The following is an 8,651-nucleotide window of genomic DNA, read 5'->3' as shown; positions in this document are numbered from 1 at the left end:
CGCTATGCACGCTCATACTGTATGTATGCGAGTTGTTGGTGTTAATATTTAACAAAATAATTTTAAACTTTTTTTGTATCACAGATCCGTACATAATATAAAGTAAGATTGGCTCTTAAAAACTTATGAAATGTATCTTCCGTTCGTGAACTTCATGCACATTTAATATGCGATCTTTAGTATGTGAACTTACATGGTGATTACATGTGCTTGTTTGCGTGTTAAGAAACGGGACGCATAAGCGGATTATTTATGTGAGTGATTGGAACAATCACATTTAAATTGTAATTTAATTTTTATTTTCCCTTCATTCACAGGCTAAAATATGGCTCCTTCAGCATCAGCAAAATTTGTAAAAGGTGTGTACACTGTAGGATGTGTGGCAGAAATTGTCGTAGGCCTGGATCAAAGTTGGCTGGAACAAGTTTTGACAGTAAGGGTGTGGATAAGTTATCAAACATCACTTGGAATACAAAACTGTTGCAATACTGCAATGTTGACATTACACATAACAACATTCACCCACCACGGTTTTGTCATAACTGCATCGATTTATGAGAACCTGTGAAAAGAAGGAAGCATGTAGACAGACGTGGATATCAAGTCGCACATCATTAGGCTATAATGGTGAGTTGCTTGATAAGCCTACCTTCAAATACCAGTTGGCTATATCGAAGCCAAAATGACTTTTTGGTTATTTTTGTTTCTAAACAGTTTTTATTGTCCTATATAATCTATCTCAACATGAAATGACAAAATTTTTGGCCTCGTGTCCAAGAAAAAGGTGTGCAGCGCCCTCTTGTGTCACCATACCTCATCAAGACCCAAGATAACAATATCATTAAAATCCAAATTTAAACATGAACAGGGTATTTAACATATATGCGTAATGCATTGCAAAAAATCGCAATACTGATCTACCGAAAAACGATAGCTTTGGACTCTAGTCAAAACTATTGTGTGCAATTTTGAAGCTGGAGTTCTCGAGTAAGGTGAGTGTCTGCCATGTAAACGTCACACTGCAGGCACATAGCACAAAGAAAGAATTTAAACTGGGCGCCCATAACGGTCACAGATATCTGGTTTAGCAATATGCACAAGCATGTATGATGTAGTCAATGGTTCCAAAAAACTAAGTCCCCTGACATAACTAAAAAACTGTTAGGCCCCTTAAGTTGATTTAAAGTGTGAAATGTAGCCTGATTAGTTACACATTACATGTGCGTTACTTTTTTGTTCAACATTTTGTCGTTCATCAGAAAATACAGCCATTTATGAAATTTGAGGCCCAAAAAGCTACATTTTTTACATCGGGATTCCAAGTAGGCCTACTCACATCTATGCATTTCGATGTTGAAAACAAACAAATTTGATGAAATTGCTATCATTATGGTTTAAAATCATGGCTGAGTGGTTATTGTCAATTGAATGTGATTAACCAGGTTTCGAATGCACTGCCGGTTCAGGTGATTCCATGAAGGAATTGAATGACTGACTGGAGTGCACTGCCAAACCCCATTGGACATCTCTGAGACCATCTGAAGCAAGCTGGAAACAAGAATGTAAATTAGTCGGGTATCTACCAGGTTTTAATGTGCATCCACCAAGGACTCTACCAAACCAACTTTTTTAGCTTCCTTTTATGGTCCTATAACACATTCAAGATGTTAACAAAAAATATTTCCCGGCACTCCGGCCATATTCAAGGTTAAAGGTCAACACAGGGGTCAAATTTCAAAGTTGCTTAAATCTGGTTAACAAGCACACCAAATTATTCCTCTCATTGTAATGATTCAGAAAAAGTATAGTTTGACCTACCTGCGACTTACCGTTCTTGAGTTATAAGCAAAAAGGTCAAATTTTGAGCGGTGGTCAGTTGTTTTGGCCACACAGGGGCCAAAAATTAATAATGCTCCAATTTCAACGCAAATTTAATGGTCTAAAATTGCTCGTCATGCAAAAGCAAGTCAAAAAGGAATTGTTTGCACTGTCTAAAATGCTTCGTTATTGACAAAATTGGCCATAAAGGTCAAGATCCCCATTACAGCCTATTGACCACAACCTATGTTGTGACGTTTCCTAGGTAACGAAACATCCTACATGGTTACAACTATTCCTTATTTTACTTATTTTTACATAACAAGCAATTTGAGAAATATTTTTTGTTAACATTTTGAATATGTTATAGGACCATAAAAGGAAGCTAAAAAAGTTGGTTTGGTAGAGTCCTGGGGGGATGCACATTAAAACCTGGTACATGTAGATACCCGACTAAATGACAACACAACACTGCAAGGGTTGCTGAGAATACTGCAACGTGCATGGAGTCACCTGCACAGCAATGCATTCGAAACCTGGTCAATAGAATGCAGAATCGTTGCAATGAATTTGGTGAGAATGAAGGTGGACTAACACATTACTAAAAAGGAAAACAAAACTTTCACATTGCACAAGTCACTTTGAACCTTTGTAATCTTTCACATCCAGGGTCAGAGTTTTGTTTCACAGCGCGAGAATCAATCTTGATTCTTGCAGAATAAATTTGCGGTAATCCTTTGATTCTTGCAAATCAACTTCTGTGTAAACTACAAAAGTTTGTGAGAATTTACTTTGATTCATACAAATCTGTTTGCCAGAATGTTTCCGAGAATCGATTCTCGCCAAAATTCTGACCCTAATTGCCCACTTCTGAATATGATGTTTGTGTTTTGTTCATAATGTAGTATTATTATCTTTTGTTTTTACACAGACTGCCCAAGTTGACCAGACAAACCAGGACACTAGTCTCTATTATATTATGTTACTCAGCAACCATTCTGACGTTCAGAAAAATACTTTCTAGCATCCAACATTCCATATGAAGCAGATTATGTTCTGTGCATGGATTTGGTAATAGCATTTGCCAATATTGTTGATCAAAGAGGCAGCAGGATTCCAAAGGATCACAGCTGCTGTTTTGTGTTCACCTTTTAGTGAAACTGAACTGTTTGGATTTTAGATTTATTCTCTCAGTAAGCAGCATCTATAGAGATTGATATTTTTGATCGCATTATTAAAGAAACAACAGGATTCTCAAGGATGTCATCTCTTTGTGAAACTGAACTGTTTGGATTTTAGATTTATTCACTCAATAGCATGTACAGAGATTGCACCACCTTTGCCAGGCAATGGATCATGTAAAATAGCACAGAATATCTAGATAGAGATGCTATAGTATAGCAGGCCGTTGCAGCACATGCCTGCACCCTCAAACTATGCCTATGAAGGCTTGCTAACATGAATGAATTACATCAACAAAACAAATTAAGAACTTAGTTCATTAAGGGGGTACTACACCCCTGGCGGGCAATTTTGTGCATTGGTGACAAGTAAGATATGTATATTATAGGGGCAAGGACTACAACTACTGCACTGAAAAATCAGCAACTCAAGTCAAGTAGTTATTGATTTATTGATCAAATATTGGTTTTCCCTCATTTTTGACTGTAACTCCACAACTGTTTTCTGTGCTGACTGCTGAAATAAAATTTCCAGTGCAGTAGTTGTAGTCCTTGCCCCTATAATATACATATCTTACTTGTCACCAATACGCTATAATTTTTCAGAAAAATGCAAAAATAGGCACAAAATTTGGCACGGATATAGTACTCCCTTAAGTATCTGCTAGCCCATTCATCATGTGATGCATTCAAAACCAGTAGTAACTAGTACTACATTTCAAACAAAGCAGTTGCTGCTGCTTACTCCAATAGTACTTTCAATATAGATTATCAGCACAATTTGCTGAGCAATGAAGTTTACAAGAAACTGAATGAATTCCGAATTTAAATAAGACTAAAATCATCAGAAGATAAATGTCTGGCTTTAAGTGGTGACATCAGTACATTAAAGTCAGGCTTTCACTTTACTTATGGTACATTTAGAATCAGGTACATGAACCATGAAAGTACATACCTAAGCCATCGGTCACAAATACAATTAGTTATTTGTTGATGATCACACAGTTGAAAAGAGTAATGTGTTAACCATGATTCAATGATTGTCATAACCTGGCCTCTATATTCACAATCTTAAGATCAGGGTGCACTCATGGATGAATTGAAGTAATTCTGATTTTCAATCAACAGCATCACTTTATTAGACGTCCATACATAAAAAGGCACATAATATCGAATGAGTGCGTCGCCCGTTGTGTTTTACCATGTACACCGCTCTGTTAGAACTTAGAAGACATAATAACGTCCCATGATGGTATAGAGCTGATGTTCTACGCTGATAATACACAACTGTTACATGATCTTCAATCAGTCAGAGACTTCAACTGCCATCTCCAATCTGGAACACTGCATCCATGATGTGAAAAACTGGATGTGTGCAGACAATTAGATGAAACTGAATAGAAGCAAGACCGAATTCCTGCATATTATTTCCAAGTTCTTACGTAAAAGTAATACCATTCCACGTCTTCATATTCTCTCGGAATCTGTTCATGCAGTTTCTTCAGCACAGAACCTTAGTGATTAGTGTGACCATTGATAAACACCTTAGTATATATCCGCTCATGTGCATAAAATCTGCAAAGCATCTAACTTCGCTCTACGCTAAATTGGTCATGTTCGAAAGTACCTCGTTCATGCATGCACTGAGAAACTCTTCCATGCCTTCGTGAGTTCACTCTTAGACAGCTGCTGCAATAGCATAATTCTTTATGGACTACCGCATTATGAAATCGGTAACTACAGGAAGTGCAGAACACTGCAGCTAGGATGGTACCTCGGGTGAGAAAGTATGAACATATAACACTGGTTCTGCAACAGCTTCTTTGGTTACCAGTACGGAAGCGTATTATACATAAGATCTTGCTAATAACTTACAAATCACTATGGGTTTGCACCGGACTATATCTCTTAGTTGATTGTGGAATACAAGCCCACTCGCTCGCTCAGGTCCGGTGCCAAATACTTACTCCAGTGAAGACATTTAAATTGTATGGAAGCTGGTATTTTGCTGCTACAGCACTAATGCTATGGAATGAACTGCCTTTACAAATCAAATGTTCTATGTCAGTGACTAGTTTTAAAGCATCTTTAAATTAAAAACATACTTGTTTTCATTTTAATTATAAATGTGTTTCAGTGTTTTTACCTGCTACATGTATGTATTGCCTATTGAACTGTGCTGTTTTATACATGTATGATTGTTTTACTTGCTGAGTTGTTGTATCACTAATTGGGACCTTTTCATGTTATGCTTTTTATTACTCATGTACCGGAATGTTATGCGAGGCCCACTGACTGGCTCCCTGGAATCATGTTAGTGGGTCCTAAGCTTCCCCTGATGCTACTGATTGTGTGTGCTTGAGAGAGGTCTCACTTTGTGCAATGTTTTAATATTTAAAGAATGTATTTATATTGTATTATGTGTTACTTTGTATGTGAGGTACACCGACTGTCCCATCATCAGTGGTCAGTCGGTGGGCTTTTCATACATGATCATATTTTTTACTGCCATTTATAAGAAATATTTCCTTATAAATGTCTTAATTGCTATATTGTGTATTAATTTACTCGATTTGGTCCTGCGCTATGAGTTGGGATACCTAATTTGACGTTGGAATAACACTTTTCCAGTGATGATTATGTCATATTTTCCATAATACTAGTTATACAATAATAAAGTTTGTGTCATTTTAAAGAGTAATCTATACTCTTTTCATCGCAATAAATAAATGCTTAGGAAAACAAGCCTCATCAAGTAAGATGTTAAGCCATTGTAATGTTCAAAATTTCCCATGTGTTACCGAAAGGGGTCCCAACTTATGACACATGACCATTTATTAATTTTGTAATTATTATTTGATGAATGGGGGCTATGCGAGGTGCACTGTTCCTGCTTTCTTGGAGTTGTGATAGTGGGCCTCTCATTTCATGATTGTTGGACTCACACAATTACTTCCTAGCAGCTATGTTGGGAAATGGTTGTGTGAACTCAGAATTGTTTCCGCTCTGTGCTGAAGTTATGTTTTATTTGTTTCTCACATTTTGTAATTGTTGTTGCACTTATCTATTGATTGTTCTTATTTGTACACATGTTGTGTGGGATGTATGGCTATAGCTCTCAGGAGCCATATCTGTGCATCTACACTGTAAAACTCCTGGTATGGTGTTTGGGGGTACATATGCGCGGTTGTATACTGTCGTGTCCCAGCCCTTTGTTTGGATACAGTCGTGTGCATTTCACCACTCTGTTATGATCATTGATATGATTGTATGTTTTGTGTATAATTGATCTGGTTTGAATGACTTTGTAATGCTTATTTATTATTAATGTGAACAAGGCCATAAGACAACTGCATTCATCATTTGCAATTTCATATTATTAGATGTCAAATTCATGTAAGTTTGTGACATCAAATTTGTTTTGGGGTGTTTTATATTAAAATTATAATTGGTCATATCCTTACTATGTCAAATGAATGGAGAATATCTGTAACAATTTCTGCATGTACATGTAAATTTATACCTGCATATCACAAAAAACAGCATTTTGAGAAAATTACATTTGGAAATTTTCCCATTTATGTAGATTCACTGGAAATCACTAAAATCAACGTCAATCCAACATTGACCGAACTCTTAGTCCAAAAAAAAAAGCTTGTCTCCGGACCACACGCGCATAGCTTTTAAAATGAGATTTAGCACAATGCGCCAGTGCCAGTGCATTTTTTTTAAATGATAAAATCATTGAAGTTTCCAAGAAAAATAACATTTTGGGCACAAAACAATTTCCAATCATTTCAGACAAAATGTCAAAAATAAATACTCCAAAAACTGTATCAGAATATCGCTCTGAATATCGATCTATTGAAAGAGCATACAAGTCTTGGCTCTGTGATCAAAATAGCGGGAGAATCAACTCTACTTATAAATAGATCTCCGCTTTGTATAACACCATCAATTTTTTACTGTTACTGCTCGATTGATATTGGTAGAGGAAAGATCACCTTTTCACTCATTTTCATGTCATGCCGAGTAAATATTAGGGTTTCCTCAACACATAAAAGTCAACTTTTTGTACTCCTACTTCGGTAATGTTTTAATATACATGTAGAATAAAATAACAGTAAATTAGTGTCGCACATCAACATTTGGGGTGCTTAATTTTGCACCATTGACATTACATTGTCACATTGTGTGATCTTGATTTTTCAGAACTTCGCAAGTTTTTAAGGGTTTGAATTATTAAATGTTTGAATTATTTAGCAGATGTGTAGTTTTAGGTCAGGGTTAGGGTTTAGTGAGCATAGGTTTGGGGTTTAGGAGTGACAGTTAGAATAGGCAAACTACATTTTCGTAGTAAGGCATGTGTTCTGCTTCTTGCTAAACAAAAAGCCCTAAAACAGGATTGCAAAAAAAAAAAAAAATCACAAAGGACAGTTTTTTAGCCAAAAGGTCAAGACAAACTTTTTTTGGCCTAATACAGATGTAATGTGTGGGCCAACATTATTAATCCATCCATTGACCCGAGTTGATCCAACCGTTAGCCAACGTTGACCCAACCATTAGCAAACCAGCTCAATGAGACAAAAATCTTTTTTAAATGAGTTATTAGTGTATACTATGCTTACATGTAGTCTTATATTCTCTATTTTACAACGAAGACAAATTGATTACCGTACCTTAATTTTACACAAGTCATTGAGCTAATGGGGTGTTTATAGTTGAAGAAGTATTTTTAATATTAGATATATTTTAATGACTATTAACCACCCAAGTCCATCTTTTTAGGGATATTGATCAAAGTTTCTGTGAATATTGGTAACATTTACTATAAATGTTGATTTTTTTTCTTAAAAAGTAATATAAATAGAATTCTCATTTTAAGGTTGGCACAACAACGTTAGTATGCCGACTGTCATTTTAAGATTGGCTGGCTACATTGGCTCGATGTAATGGGCATACTGACCATCATCTAACGTTGGCACAACAACGTTGGCATGCCAACTGTCATGTTAAGATTGGCTGACGCATACCGACCATATTATAAGGTTAGCATAACAACATTGACCCAACGTTGGCCAGATGTTCCCAATCTAGTCATTATTTAAGGTTGGCATGTCAACGTTGGTTTAACATAGGCTTGGCATCGGCTTACCGACTGTGACCATACCGACCATTGTCAACGTTGGGCCAATGTTGTCTTGATATCAAACTTGAATTGATGCTGACCGTCAGTGGCATAGTGTGGGGGCACAAGCTGTGTCTTGGCAATTTTCCTATGGGATTTTCTAAATTTTGCAATCGATGGGGGTGGGGGCACTTGCCCCTATGACGCTACATCACTGCTGACCGTCATTTTAAGGATGGCTGCTTGACGTTAACATACTGACCATAATGTAAGGTTGGAATAACAACGTTGACCCAATGTTAGGCTGACGTTCCCATTGCAACCATAATTTAACAATGGTCTAACATTGTCTTGGTGTCAGCTTACCGACTGTGACCATGCTGAACATTGTTAATGTTGTCTTGCTATCTTGGGAGTTGCCTATTGTTCCTGAATTGTAGATAATCTCTTTGACAAGGGAGTTCCGTCGGAGGGGGGGGGGGGGCACTCAACTTTGGAAGTGACAGTGATGTCCGGATAGGTTT

The 8,651-nt window shown here is 36.8% G+C and overlaps 1 long non-coding RNA gene across 1 annotated transcript; it reads left to right on the top strand.

The window, feature by feature from the left end:
* Positions 1-403: 403 nt before the first annotated feature.
* LOC140142870 (uncharacterized) lies at positions 404-5,032 on the top strand. The gene is made up of 2 exons (XR_011857596.1): positions 404-627; positions 2,750-5,032. It is a non-coding gene; the product is annotated as an uncharacterized lncRNA (long non-coding RNA).
* The last annotated feature ends 3,619 nt before the right edge of the window (positions 5,033-8,651 follow it).

This window comes from Amphiura filiformis, chromosome 20, assembly GCF_039555335.1.
Source record: "Amphiura filiformis chromosome 20, Afil_fr2py, whole genome shotgun sequence".
In the NCBI taxonomy this organism is placed as follows: Eukaryota; Metazoa; Echinodermata; class Ophiuroidea; order Amphilepidida; family Amphiuridae; genus Amphiura; species Amphiura filiformis.
This window is presented reverse-complemented; position numbering and strand designations above follow the sequence as displayed.